This window comes from Bubalus bubalis, chromosome 12 (assembly GCF_019923935.1).
Source record: "Bubalus bubalis isolate 160015118507 breed Murrah chromosome 12, NDDB_SH_1, whole genome shotgun sequence".
In the NCBI taxonomy this organism is placed as follows: Eukaryota; Metazoa; Chordata; class Mammalia; order Artiodactyla; family Bovidae; genus Bubalus; species Bubalus bubalis.
The window spans coordinates 93,554,017-93,568,426 of NC_059168.1; the positions used below are offsets into that span (position 1 = coordinate 93,554,017).

The 14,410-nt window shown below is 38.6% G+C and overlaps 1 protein-coding gene across 4 annotated transcripts in view; it reads left to right on the forward strand.

Annotated features, from left to right (window-relative positions):
• The window catches only part of RABGAP1 (RAB GTPase activating protein 1), a 168,723-nt gene that overhangs the window by 832 nt on the left and 153,481 nt on the right, over positions 1-14,410 (forward strand). Inside the window, exon 3 of one of the 4 annotated variants that reach the window (XM_025261634.3) lies at positions 4,686-4,843. The exons of 1 other annotated variant lie outside the window; for it this stretch is intronic. The gene's annotated coding sequence lies outside the window, so the exon portion shown is untranslated. Of the gene's footprint in view, positions 1-4,685; positions 4,844-7,670; positions 7,995-8,019; positions 8,102-14,410 lie in introns of those variants that run through there. 2 more of the 4 variants (XM_044926319.2, XM_025261637.3) reach the window with 2 other exon arrangements.

Consider the following 14,410-nt stretch of genomic DNA (forward strand, 5'->3'; position numbering starts at 1 on the left):
GTTTGTCCTTTTCCCTGGTGGCTCGGTCAGTAAAGAATCCGCCTTACAATGCAGGAGACCTGGGTTCCATTCCTAGGTGGGGAAGATCCCCTGGTGAGGGAAATGGCAACCTACTCCAGTATTCTTGCCTGGGAAATCCCATGAACAGAGGAGCCTGGCGGGCTACAGTCCGTGGGGTCACAAGAGTCGGACAGAACTTAGTGACTAAGCCACCATCATCGTTTTTCCAACACCATTTTTGAGAAGTTCCTCCTTTCTCTGTTGAATGTTTTTGGCACCTTTGTTGAAAATTGACCATGTATGTGTGAATTCATTTCTGTACGCTCTATTACATGTGGCTGTATCTCTGTACTTACACTGGTACATATTCTTCTACTGTAACTTTGTAGTAAGTTCCTAAGTGATGAAGTTATTAGGACTTCAACTTTATTTTATCCAGATTGTTTTGGTTATGGCAAGCCCCTTGAAATTCCGTATGAATTTGAGAATCAGCTTTTACATTTCTAACAAAAAGGCTGTTGTAATTTTGATAGAGATTGTGTTGAGTCTGTAGATCATTTTAGGTAATATTGCCATCTTAATTTTAAGTCTTACTGTCTGAATAAGAAATATCTTTTCATGTACTTAGGTCTTTATTTTCTTTCAGGAGCACTTTTCAGGGTATTTAATTCATTCTGATAACATAAATGAAATTGCTTTCTTAATTTCCTTTTCACAGTGTTGCTGGTGTGTAGAAACCCAACTGATTTTTGGTGTTGGTCTTGTACTCAGCAATGCTTCTGATTTTTTTTTTTTTTTTTTGACCCCCATAGGCTTTCTTGTGGATTCTTTAGGATTTTCTGTGTATATGACCATGCTGCCTGTAAATATAGTTTTACCTCTTTACAATTTGGATGCCTTTTATTTATTTTTTCATCTAATAGTTCTGGTTAGAGCTTTCAGTACAGTGTTGAATATCAGGCATCCTTGACTTGTTCATGACTTGTTCTAAGAGGCATAGGTAAATGATTGCATTTGATTTAGATACGGATTTTTTTTTTTTTTTTTTTTTTTTTACAAATACTTGTATCATGTTGAGGAATATTCCCTCTATAATTACATTTTCTGAAAGATCTTATGCAAAGGCATTGTACTTTGTAAAATAACTTTTCAACATTAATTGAGATGATCATGAGTTTCTTCCTTAGTTCTATTAATGGAATATTTTTAATTGATTGATTTTATGTTGAACCACCCTTGCATTATTGGGATAAATCCCGCTTGGTCATGGGGAATAATTCTGTTCATATGCTGTTGAATTTGATTTCCTTATATGTTGTTGAGGATTTTGGCATCTATATTCATAAGAGATATTGGTATATAATATTTTGTGATGCATTTAGTTAGCTTTGGTATCAGAATAATGAGGCTTCATGAAATCAGAAAGCATTCCCTCTTCCTCAGTTTTTTGTAAGAGTTTGAGGACTGCTATTAATTCTTAATTAAGTATTTGGTACAATTCCTTGCCGAAGCCATCTGGTGTAGGACTGTTCTTTTTGGGAGGTTTTTGATTACTCACTCAATCTCTTTACTTGTTATGAGTATGTTGAGATTTTCTAATTTTTCGAGAATCCATTTAAATAATTTGTGTGTTTCAGGAAATTTGCCCGTTATATTCTAGGTTGATTTTGTTGATCTTTTCAAGGAAACAACTTTTGGTTTCATTGATTTCTTTTTTTCTCTTGGTTTATTTCCATTCTATTTCCTTCCTTTTGCTGGCTTTGAGTTTAGTTTGTTGTTATTCTTATTTCATAAGGCATAAAGTTAGGATATTGTTTTGAGATTCTTATTTTTTAATGTAACCATTTACAACTGTAAATTCCTCTGATTACTGCTTTCATTGCATCCTGTAAGTTTTGGATGTTTTTATCATTACTCATTTTCAGGTACATTCTAATTTCCCTTTTAAGGACTTCTTTGACTCATTTGTTCTTTAAGAATGTGTTTAATACCCACATATTTTGAATTTTCCAGTTTTCCCTCTTACTGATTTCCAACTTCATCCCATTGTAGTTGGAAGATACTTTGTTTAATGACCTTTTAAAATCTTTTGAAACTTGTTTTGTGGCCTAATACATGGTCTGTATTGGAGAATGTCCTATGTGAACTTGAAAAGAATGTGCTGCTGTTGTGCAGTGGAATGTGCTGTATATCTGTTAGGTTCAGTTTATTGTGATGTTCAAGTCCTCTAATTCTAATTTATCTTCTGTCTGGTTGTTCTATTCATTATTGAATGTGGGCTGTTAAATTTTCTAACTATGATCGTAGAACTGTTTGCTGCTAAGTCACTTCAGTCGTGTCCAACTCTGTGCAACCCCAAAGATGGCAGCCCACCAGGCTCCCCCGTCCCTGGGATTCTCCAGGCAAGAACACTGGAGTGGGTTGCCATTTCCTTCTCCAATGCATGAAAGTGAAAAGTGAAAGTGAAGCCACTCAGTCGTGTCCGACCCTTAGCGACCCCATGAACTGCAGCCTACCTTGGGATTTTCCAGGCAAGAGTACTGGAGTGGGGTGCCATTGCCTTCTCCGGTAGAACTGTTTATTCCTCCCTTTAATTCTGTTAATTTTTGCTTCAAATATTTTGAGAGTCTATTACTAGTTATGTGAAAGTTGTTCAGTTCCATCGGACTCTTTGTGACCCCATGGACTATATATAGTCCATGGAATTCTCCAGGCCAGAATACTGGAGTGGGTAGTCTTTCCCTTCTCCAAGGGATCCTCCCAACCCAGGGATCAAACCCAGGTCTCCTGCATTGCGGGCGATTCTTTACCCACTGAGCCACAAGGGAAGCCCAAGTATACTGGAGTGGGTAGCCTCTCGCTTCTCCAGTGGATCTTCCCGACTCAGGAATCGAACCAGGGTCTCCTTCATTGCAGGCTGATTCTTTACCAACTGAGCTATCAGGGAAGCCCAAGGTAAAAGTGAAAGTCGCTCAGGTGTCTGACTCTTTGCAACCTCATGGACTGTAGTCCATGGAATTCTCCAGGCCAGAATACTGGAGTGGGTAACCATTCCTTTCGCCAGGGGACTTCCCAACCCAGGGATTGAACCCAGGTCTCCCACATTGCAGGAGGATTCTTCCCTGATAGCTCAGTTGGTAAAGAATCTGCTTGCAATGCAGGAGACCCTGGTTTGATTCCTGGGTTGAGAAGATTCTCTGGAGAAGGGATAGGCTACCCACTCCAGTATTCTTGGGCTTCTCTTGTGGCTCAGCTGGTAAAGAATCTGCCCCAAATGTGGGAGACCTGGGTTTGATCCCTGGATTGGGAAGATCCCCTAGAGAAAAGAATGGCTACCCACTCCAGTATTCTGGCCTGGAGAATTCCATGGACTATAATCCATGGGGTCGCAAAGAGTTGGGCAGAACTGAATGACTTTCACTAGTTATGTAAATGTTTAAGTTTTTATAATCTTGCTCTATTGAACCTTTTTTTAATATATAATGACTTTCTTTGTCTCTTGTAATTTTTTTAAAGTCTATTTTGTATAATCTTAATATAACCACCCGAAGCTCCCTTTTGGTTAGTACTTGCATAAAAATGCATAGAATATCTTTTTTTTAAAACCTATTAATGTCTTTGGATCTAAAGTGAGTATTTTCTAGATTGCATATTGCTGGAACATGTTTTTATTTTATCCATTCTGCCCATCTCTGTCTTTTGATTAGAAAGTTTATGCCATTTACATTTAAAGTAAAGACTGATAATGAGGAACTTATTTCTGCCATTTTGCTACTCATTTTCTATAGGCTTATAGCTTCTGTGTCTTTCATTTCTTCCATTACAGCCTTCTTTTTTTATTTTTTGTAGTGAAAACTTTTGACTTACCTCTTATTTCCTTCTGTGTATATTCTATAGACATTTCCTTTTTGGTTACCATGGGAATTACATTTAACAGCTGAAAATTGTAACAGTTAAAATTGATACCAATTTCAGTAACAAACAAAAACTGTCCTGTACAGCTCTGTCTCCTCTTTGTTATTGGATTTTATAGATTATGTCTTTATACCTTGTGTGTGCAATAAATTAGACTAATATTTTTATGCATTTTCATTAAAATCATAAAGTAAAATGGAGGAAAATTAAAATGGAGGTAAATAATTACACTAATGATTCTGTAGTTGCCTGTATATTTTTCTTCACCAGAGAGATCTTTATTTCTTCATATGACTTTAATTATTGTTGAGCATCCTTTCATTTCAACCTGAAGGATCCTCTTCATCATTTCTTGAAAGGTGGGTTTAGTGGTAATGAATTCCCTTAGCTTTTTTTTTTTAATCAGAAAATGTCTTGATTTTTCCCTCATTTTTGAAGGACAATTTTGCTAGATATAGAATTGTCCACCAAGAGTTTTTTTCATTCATACTTTTAATATTATCAACCCCCTGCCTTCTGGCTTCTAAGATTTAAGATGAGAAATTGTCTGATAATCTTACTGAAGATCCCTTGTATGTGATGAGTATTCTCTCTTGTTGCTTTGAAGGTTCTCTTTTTTCTTTGGCTTTCTACAGTTACATTATTATCTTTTCTTCCCTTTCTCTCTTCTCCTTTTGGGATACTTATAATGGTACATTGTTTCCCTTAATAGTGTCCTGCAGACCTCTTAGGCTCTATTTAGTGTTCACTTTTATTTTTCTGTTCCTCAGATGGAGTAGGAAGAACATGGAATCCATCTCTACCTAGGCAACAATTATACTGGCAGAAACTGTCTGAAGTAACTATTTCGGAACTCTGGAGTCTATTTGAATGCTTGCATGTTCCAGGGGAAAATCTGGTTGGTCATCTGAGGTTAATTTCAGTCAAGGTGAGCCTTTAGTGTGAATAGGTAGGAAACTATTTGTTCCTACCCCTCAACCCTGTTTATATTCAGGTATGGCTTGCTGGAGCCAGAGTGGGAAGTAAGAACCTTGTTCTCCAAATACAAGAGTTCTACATTTTTTTTATTTTATTTTATTTTTATTGAAGTATAGTTGATTTACTATATTGTGTTAGTTTCAGGTATACAGCAAAGTGATTCAGTTTTTTATATATATATATTTTTTATTATGTTTTATTGCAGGATATTGAACATAGTTCCCTATGCTATACAGTAGGACTTTGCTGTTTGTTTATTTTATATATAGTAATCTGTATCTGCTAATGCCCAGTTCCTAATTTATCCCTCCCGGACCCCTTTTCCCCTTTGATAAACATGTTTTCTATGTCTGTGAGTCTGCTTCTGTTTCATTGATAAGTTCATTTGTGTCATATTTGAGAATTCACATATAAGTGATATCATATGGTATTTAGACAAAGACATTAAAACAGCTGTCTTAGAGTTGCTCATCAAGCTAAAAGAAAACATGGATGAAGTCTGGAAAATAATGTACAAAAAATGCAAATATCATTAAAAAAATAGAAATTATAAAAAGGAACTAAAATGAAATTCTGGATTTGAAAAGTACGACAGAGATAAGGAAAAAAAATTCATTTAGAGGGGATCAAAATATACTTTGGCCACCTGATGTGAAGAGCCAACTCATTGGAAAAGACCCTGATGCTTGGAAAGATTGAAGGCAAAAGGAGCAGGGGGCAGCAGAGGGTGAGATGGTTACATAGCATCATCGGCTCAATGGACATGAGTTTGCACAAACTCCGGGAGATAGTGAAGGACAGGGAAGCCTGCTGTGCCACAGTCCATGAGGTTGCAAAGAGTCATACATGACTTGGTGACTGAATAACAACAAAATCAGACTTGAGCAGGCAAAAGACAGAATCAACAAACTTGAAGATATTTCCTTCAAACTCAGTTCCTTTTTCCCCCCCTTTCTTTTGCTTTAGTTCAGGTGTTTCTAATCTGCCTAGGATCAGAAAGTGATATTCAACGTGTTCTATTTACTCCCTGTTTTGCCTTTTCTACTCCTACCAGAATGAAATTTTTTAAAACCCAAATCTGTTATTGGACTATCCTTAGAAACTTCAAGGGCACCCTGTGTTTATAGATTGAACTTCATTTTCCATATTTTAGCGTTTACGGACTTTCCATTCTGGTTCCAGCTTACCACATCAATCTATTGAGCTTGAGATATAAATTCCATTTTCCAGGAAATATAAGGTCTAAGGAAACAAACTCAGTGACTTCTTGAGGAAACAACTCTTCAGATCCAGAAGACAGGAAATTTTGTACTTCAACTGGACTGATTTCTTCAATAAGCCAGTGTCTTTCAATTTTTTTTCTTAAGTACTAGATTAAGAAATACTTAAGGGACATCACAACCAGACATAGTGTGTGGGCCTGGACTGGATGCTGAGTTGGGAAAATTAGCTGTAAAAAATATATTTTGGTCAATGGAAAATTTGATTATAGTTAGGTATTAGCTGAGAGGAAAATTTACTGAAATGATATTACTGATTTGGAAAAGCCAGCTGTAAAAATACTTTTAGGTTGTTAGAAAATTTGAATGAGATCTAGGAATTAGATGAGAGGAAAATTTAGTGAAATGCTAAGGTAGATACTATTAGTTGAATACAGCAGACTGTTTAACTATGTGAGCTCATTTTGAAAAACAATATATAGACACAAAGAAGACTGTGTTTTAAACTGTTAGTATTTGTAGTGGGAATCTGATATTTTTGTTTTATTTGAGGTTGTCCCTATTTTGGATTTTTCTTCAGGACATACTCTAGTGATTCTGTAATAAAATTTTATTTAAAAGATTATGTTAAGATTTATGTATATATTGGGGAAATATATATGAATCAAGAAATACATGAAATGTATGTTCACCAAACTATTAAAAGTGGTTTTGTCCGAGTGTCAGGATTTCAGGAGATTTTGCTTTCTTCGTAATGTTATATCTGTTATTTAAATACTTTAAAATGGGTGTGTATTTCTGTTACATAACTGTGTAAGGAGAAGGAAGAAAGCTATTTTACTGTGGGAGTGCAGCCAAGTCTATTATAATAGACAAGTCACAAAGAGGACTGCAACAGAGCACAGCTTTTTTTTTTTTGCTGTGTCTGGTTGATTTAGATGCACTATCCACAGGAAAACTTTGCGAATGACTCATTTAGCTGGAAAAGAGTATACACAATTTGAATCAAGAAAATGAGGGAGAAGCTTTAGAATTATTTCATAAACTGTCAAGACTTAATTAGCACTTTTAATAATCATTATTTTTGTTTACAACTACACTGTAAATTCACTCAGGAGAGGGACTTTCAACTTCATTCTGTTGCTGCTGTTCTATCAGTTTTGTATGGCTTTTAAATAAAACCCCAGCCCTATCTTTGAGTAGTACTCTGAAACAACCTAGTTCATTTTGTTCTATTTTGTGTGTCTCAGATGTCTCAAGGTAGTTGTGTTGTAGCCAGTCGCCCTTGATTTCAAAGTTAGAAAGTTTTGACTTCTACACGGAATCCCGTTCCTTAGGCTGGATTCCTTTACAAAATTAGAAAAATCATTATCATTCTCAAGGTTTGTAGTAAAGCCAAGTGGCATACCTGTAAAGGAACCTACCTGTCTACAATCCCTGGCACTTTCTGCGCCCTCAATAAAGGCCAGGTGTGTTGGGTTAACGTCATTAAGTGCGACTTTAGAAACAGCTTTTAAACGTTAAAGGGGAGGAAGGGATTCCTTGCTCTAGCACCAGTGACTTTGAGGTTGGACCCACCTCAGGCGCAACAGGTACTACCCAGCCTGCTACCCCCGCCAATCCTGCTCCCAGTCCCTGATGCAGGCACAGAGCCACTGTTAGCCACCGCGCGCACACACCAACCGGAGACGAGTGCAGCTCCCGGAGAGCAGACTCCGCGCAGGCGCAGAATACGGAGGCGGGCCAAAAGCCCAGGTGGGGTCCGCGCAAAGGAAGTACGCCCCCGCCGCCTGCCGTTGGGCCAATAGGGCGACTCGGCTTTGCCAAGGGCCTATGAGGCAGGACAGGAGGCGGGGCGGAGGACGGAAGGAGCGCTCTCACGTGAGTAGGGGGCGGGGAGGGCGGGGGCTGGGCGGCTGGGGAGGCCCAGGCGGCGGAGCCTCCGGGACGGCGAACGGCGGGCGGCGGAGGAGGAGACGGCGGGTCGGGTAGGGCCGCGTTTCCCCTCCTCCTCCTCCCACCCACCAAGCCCGGGGGGGATCTTCGGACGGTCCCTGCGGGGAGCCATGCCGTGTTTTTATCCCGCGGGGGTGGGCAGGCGAGACTGCGTTCAGCTCCCTCGACAAGCCGGGTTTTGAGGGGAGCAGTGATTGGGGGGAGGGGGAGCAGCGGCCCTGGGGCGGGGGGAGGACGCATGCGCAAGCGGGAACGCTCGGACAGCCCCTGCCCAAACCGGTTCCCCCTGTCTGGGTGGGTGTATGCCTTCCTGGTGGTGCACTTGTGGCCGTCTGCCTCGCCCCCGCTGCAAAGCCGGTTTGTCTCTTGACTTTTTGTGTTTGGAGAGAGGTCCTGTTTGAGAATTTGGCTGCTCCCTCCGCCTCAGTTTCTCCCCGTTGCTCGCTGGGCCTGTACCTGTGACTTAGGCTGGCTTCGGCCTCAAGCTGGCTTCCTGGGCTGCGCCTGATTTGAAAAGCTTGCTTTATTCTAGTGTCGGTGTGCCTTCTCGTGTTGGCCATTCCGTCTCATTTTCCCAGCTGCTATCTAAGTGTCCCCAGTAGCCCCGTCTTCCCAGAGTCTTTTTAAGTGTCTGCCCCCAGTACCTCAGTCTTGTATCGTGATTCCCAGCAGCCTAATAGACTTCCAGGAGTTCGCTGTCCATTGCCTGGTGGTACTTTGGTGTCCCTTCTCTTCTAACATTCGGTTTGTTATCTGCAACTGCCTTTACAGTCATCTCCATACTTACGGTTCCTTTATCTTGGAAGCAAAAGCCCTAGCAGACCATGCTGTTGGTACGCTATAAGTGCCCCATTAAATTGTCTTCCGACTTGAAGAATTGGAGATCTTTTGAGGGTTTTTTGTTTGTTTGTTGTCTGGGGCGGGGGTGGGGAACAGGGTTTCACAATTCACTTGATACATTCATTCAAATAAACACCTGTATTCACATACGTGGGACTGGAGTAGTAAGTCGCGAGCGTGTGTCTGTATCCCAGCTGCTTTGTTTAGGAGGGGAAAAAAAACCGAAGAAAGTGAATTGAACTGAGTTTGTCACATTAAAACTGAGATTTAGAAAGTTGAAAAACTTACGTTCCAAAGGAGTGCACGTTTTCCTTTTTAAACGAAGGACCTGTTGGCCTTAATTCTAGCGTGTATAAGGTGCTATTTTAATGTATATTCAAGGTTTTATTTGAGTTTACTTATTAAAAATTGAAAATGAGTAAGGGACAGTTGTCTTCCTTTGTAGACCTCAGTTTCTATTAATAAAATTTGAGTCCACGATTGATTTGTATTTATTAATAATGGGTTCGGTACGTATTATCAATTCAACTTTGTCATTAAAGTTGAACTATTGCTATGTTATGGTACACAGTTCCTTTTCATTTCAGGTTTATAACTTAGTTTACAGTTAACTAGCTCAGCTCATCGGTATTAAGGTATATATTTGGGTACTTATTAACTGCATACAGTTCGGCATTTTTTTGCATAATTTTCTTTTTACTTTTAAATGTTAAGTATAGTTGATTTTGGCATAGTGCTCTATTAGCAGTTTGCAAGTGCTTAACCTGGATAAACTTGTAGTTTAGTAGGACTGTAAAAGTGAAGGCACTTGTTTCCTATCTCTTCTACTGCATTTTGAAAGAAGTGTATTAATGCACGTTATCTACATAAGGGAACATGGTTTTTCATAAACATATCTCAACCACACAGCCTTGATTCATTAAAGAAGTCGTTTTCTATTATGGAGTACGTTACTAGCTAAACTTTACAGCCCAGATTCTTTTATTTAGAGAAGTCATTATCTTTTATTGAGCACATTTTCAGTTGAAGTGTTTCCAGCTGACATGAAGCCTACTTTGAAGGTCTTTCCATTTCACAGTGATTATTTTAACATGTGCCCTTTGAGTACCGGCTTCAGAAAATAATTAGTTTAAGTCAGTTCTACTGTGGTGTGTCTTTATAGTTGCTGATGTGCTGAGTTTCTGAATAGGCTGCACAAGTGTTATCTTTGTAGTTGTCAATATAATCAGATACTACACTTTTCAAGCATGTGAAATAAGTGTACGTAAAACTTAATCTTTCTTAGAGCTAAAACTCAAACATTAAAGAAGTACTAATTTAACCAGTGTTCATAAAGCAAGGTTCGGCATGCATTTGGGTGCTTTGTACGTAACTGCCTTGTTTTATTGATTTTCCATAGTTAGATTCTAAAAAAAGAAAATCCAAGGCTAAGGACTTGGCTATCCATGGGTATACCTGATAAAACATATAAATTTAACAGCTGTTTCTTTTTGCATAAATTACCTGGTTTCCCTTCCCAGTCTGTCCAGTTTTTTGTTGATCCTAAGATCCCTATTCTTCAGAAAACTTGTAATCCAAAACAATACTGGATAGACACTTAAACTTACATTATAACCACTCTTGTTGACCCCCTAACTGCCTTGTTTTTCTCTTTATGTGTAAAGACTGACCAAATATGGCAGTTTGCAAGTCATGAACAGTTTAGTTTATAGAGTTTAGCTTGCCCGTTTCCTCTTGCCAGAACAACTGTATTACTCTGAGGTAATCACCAGAACTTTTTGAAGGTTTTATATTTCTATCAAGTAGAGTTCTATAAGGCCTAACTTTTCCCCCAAATCCCTTTTTCTGTAGATCATAAAATAGTATAAATAAAGCCCTAAACTTGTTTTTAAGTTCATGCTTCACACTGAATGGTCATGCTTCACATTGAATGGTATATATTACCTTGGATCTAAAACATTTGAAGTATATTTTCTCAGTTGCGTGGCCTGGTGCTGAATTTGGAGGTTTAGGCTTCTTTGGAGTTAATGCATGGTTGTTACCTATCTCCAGTTAGTTGCATCAGCTTTTATGTAATAAGTCCCAACTCCTTGTCATCTGTTAATCTTTGTGGCAATAATTTTTTCTGCCTAATAAAATATGACATCTCTTAAGGTACATTAGCAAATTACTTTCTGTGATAACTTTAATAAAATGTTATTAATCCTTAAAGCTTAACAGTTGACTTTTTAAAATTTCTTTTCCTCATTTTCCCTTATTTATATACACTTTGGCAGTTATAATCAAGAATCTTTGGTTATCTTATTTTCCAGCTTCTGAGGGTGGCCCTTGTGTCAGAAAAAGGAATTGATGTACAGAATATTTCTTTGGGAATATATTTTAAATGTTGTCATGGGTATTAAGAGATAGTATTTAAGGCTAAATTGGATTAAATGTTGGGTGTTTGTATAACACTACTGCTAAGAACTATGAATTAATCATTTTAATATTTTTACTATAAATTAATAAACTTTCTTATGCCCTTAAAATATGCTGATGAACGGATTCCGGCAAGGTGAGAATAGAGATATGTCATGTAAATCTCTTTTGCTGTGATACATGATTTCCTCTGGTATACCTGCAAAAGAGAAATGGCTACATCTTTATCATAGTTACCTGTTGAATTCTTTGTGAATTGATGAAAAATCTGATTTGTAACCTCAAAAGCTAATTCTTAGATAAAAAAAAACTGTTCCCTAACAGAAGCGTCTATTTGTTATTTTTATATTTTTGCTTTTTGGTTGTGAGGAAAGATCTTTTTAGACAGGTTTAAGAGCATCTGTGAGGAGGAGGAGAGAGGAAGGTTCAAGAGGGAGGGGACATATGTACTCTATGGCTGATTCATGTTGATGTTTGGCAGAAACCAACAAAATTCTGTAAAGCAGTTATCCTTCAATTAAAAAATAAAGTTAAACAGAACTTGTAAACTATCCCCTAATAAAGAGATAATATATATTAAATTAAAACAGAAATCTCTGACACTAAATTGAGTATGTGTGAATTCTTTTATTTTCTTACATGGTGCCTATTCCAGTGCTGTGAGTGAAAGTGCTCAGTAAATGTTTTTTGGTTGTCCACCGCCCCCATTCATCCCAGGGATGGCGGAGCCTGATGGGCTGCCGTCTATGGGGTCGCACAGAGTCGGACACGACTGAAGCAACTTAGCAGCAGCAGCAACACCCCCCATTCAACACTCTTAACAAATGCCCCACCATCCTTGTATAAATATGGATTAGGGCATTCATACATCAAAAGATTCAGACAACTTGTGTGTCTTCTGTTAAACATTCATGGTTTGTCTTCACACATTCCCCTGAAAATCAGAGGTCATGGAAAAGAGAAACCATTTTACTGCATTAATCTCAGGCTTTGGTCATCTAGCAAATGACTTGTTTGCTTGGCATTAAGTTCACCTGGTTTAAACATCTCAGATCCAAATATAGACAGGTTGGTATTCTAAATGGAATAGATTGATCGTTTTCACTATGTGTGAGAAGGAACTATATTGAATAATTTCCTAAAAACAGGAAAAGTCTTGAGAAAATCCTGTATTGCTTAAAAATATTAGCTTTTATTTACAGAACTGGTGTAAATTATATTATGCTTAGGAAATCCATTCCAGAAAAAGTAAATACAGTTCAGTCACTCAGTAAGGTCCAACTTTGCGACTCCATGGACTGCTCCATGCCAGGCTTCCCTGCCCATCACCAACTCCCAGAGCTTGCTCAAACTCATGTCCCATCAAGTCGGTGATGCCATCCAACCATCTCATCCTCTGTCATTACTTTCTCCTGGCTTCAATCTTTCCAAGAATCAGGGTCTTTGCCAGTGAGTCAGTTCTTTGCATCTGTTGGCCAGAATACTGGAGTTTCAGCTTCAGCATCAGTCCTTCTAATGAATATTCAGGATTGATTTTCTTTAGGATTGACTGGTTTGATCTCCTTGCAGTCTAAGGGTCTCTCAAGAGTCTTCTCCAACACCACAGTTCAAAAGCATCTATTCTACAGCACTCAGCTTTCTTTATAGTCCAACTCTCACATCCTTTCATGACTACGTGACTACTGGAAAAACCATAGCTTTGACTAGACAGACTTCTGTCAGCAACGTAATGTCTCTGCTTTTTAATATACTGTCTAGGTTGGTCATAGCTTTTCTTCGAAGACGCTTGTCTTTTAATTTCATGGCTGCAATCACCATCTGCAGTGATTTTGAAGCCCCAAAATATAAAGTCTCACTGTTTCCATTGTTTCCACGTCTGTTTGCCATGAAGTGATGGGACCAGATGCCGTGATCTTAGTTTTTTGAATGTTGAGTTTTAAGCCAACTTTTTCACTCTCCTCTTTCACTTTCATCAAGAGTCTCTTCGGTTCCTCTTTGCTTTCTGCCACAAGGGTGGTATCACCTGCGTATCTGAGGTTATTGATATTTCTTCCCGACATCTTGATTCCAGCTTGTGCTTCATCCAGCCTGACATTTTGCATGATGTACTCTGAATATAAGTTAAATAACAGGGTGACAATATACAGCCTTGACGTACTCCTTCCCTGATTTGGAACCAGTCTATTGTTCCATGTTTGGTTCTAACTGTTGCTTCTTGACCTGCATACAGATTTCTCAGGAGGTAGATCGGATGGTCTGGTATTCCTGTCTCTTTAAGAATTTCCACAGTTTGCTGTGGTCCACATAGTCAAAGGCTTTGGCGTAATCAATAAAGCAGAAGTAGATGTTTTTCTGAAATTCTCTTGCTTTTTCTGTGATCCAAGGGGTGTTGGCAATTTGATCTCTGGTTCCTCTGCCTTTTCTAAATCCAGCTTGAACATCGGGAAGTTCATGCTTCATGTACTGTTGAAGCCTGGGTTGGAGAATTTTGAGCATTACTTTGCTAGCGTGTGAGATGAGTGCAATTGTGTGATAGTTTGAATATTCTTTGGCATTGCCTTTCTTTGGGATTGGAATGAAAACTAACCTTTTCCAGTCCTGTAGCCACTGCTGAGTTTTCCAAATTTGCTGACATGTTGAGTGCAGCACTTTCACAGCATCATCTTTTAAGATTTGAAAGAGCTCTACTGAAATTCCATCACCTCCACTAGCTTTGTTCATAGAGATTCTTCCTAAGGGCCACTTGACTTTACATTCCAGGACGTCTGGCTCTAGGTGAGTGATCACACCATCATGATTATCTGGGTCGTGAAGATCTTTTTTGTATAGTTCTTCTGTGTATTCTTGTCACCTCTTCTTAATATCTTGTGCATCTGTTAGGTCCATATCATTTCTGTCCTTTATTGGGCCCATCTTTGCATGAAATGTTCCTTGGGTATCCCTAGTTTTCTTGAAGAGATCTCTAGTCTTTCCCATGCTATTGCTTTCCTCTACTACTTTGCATTGATCACTGAGGAAGGCTTTCTTATCTCTTTGCTATTCTTTGGAACTCTGCATTCAAATGGGTATATCTTTCCTTTTCT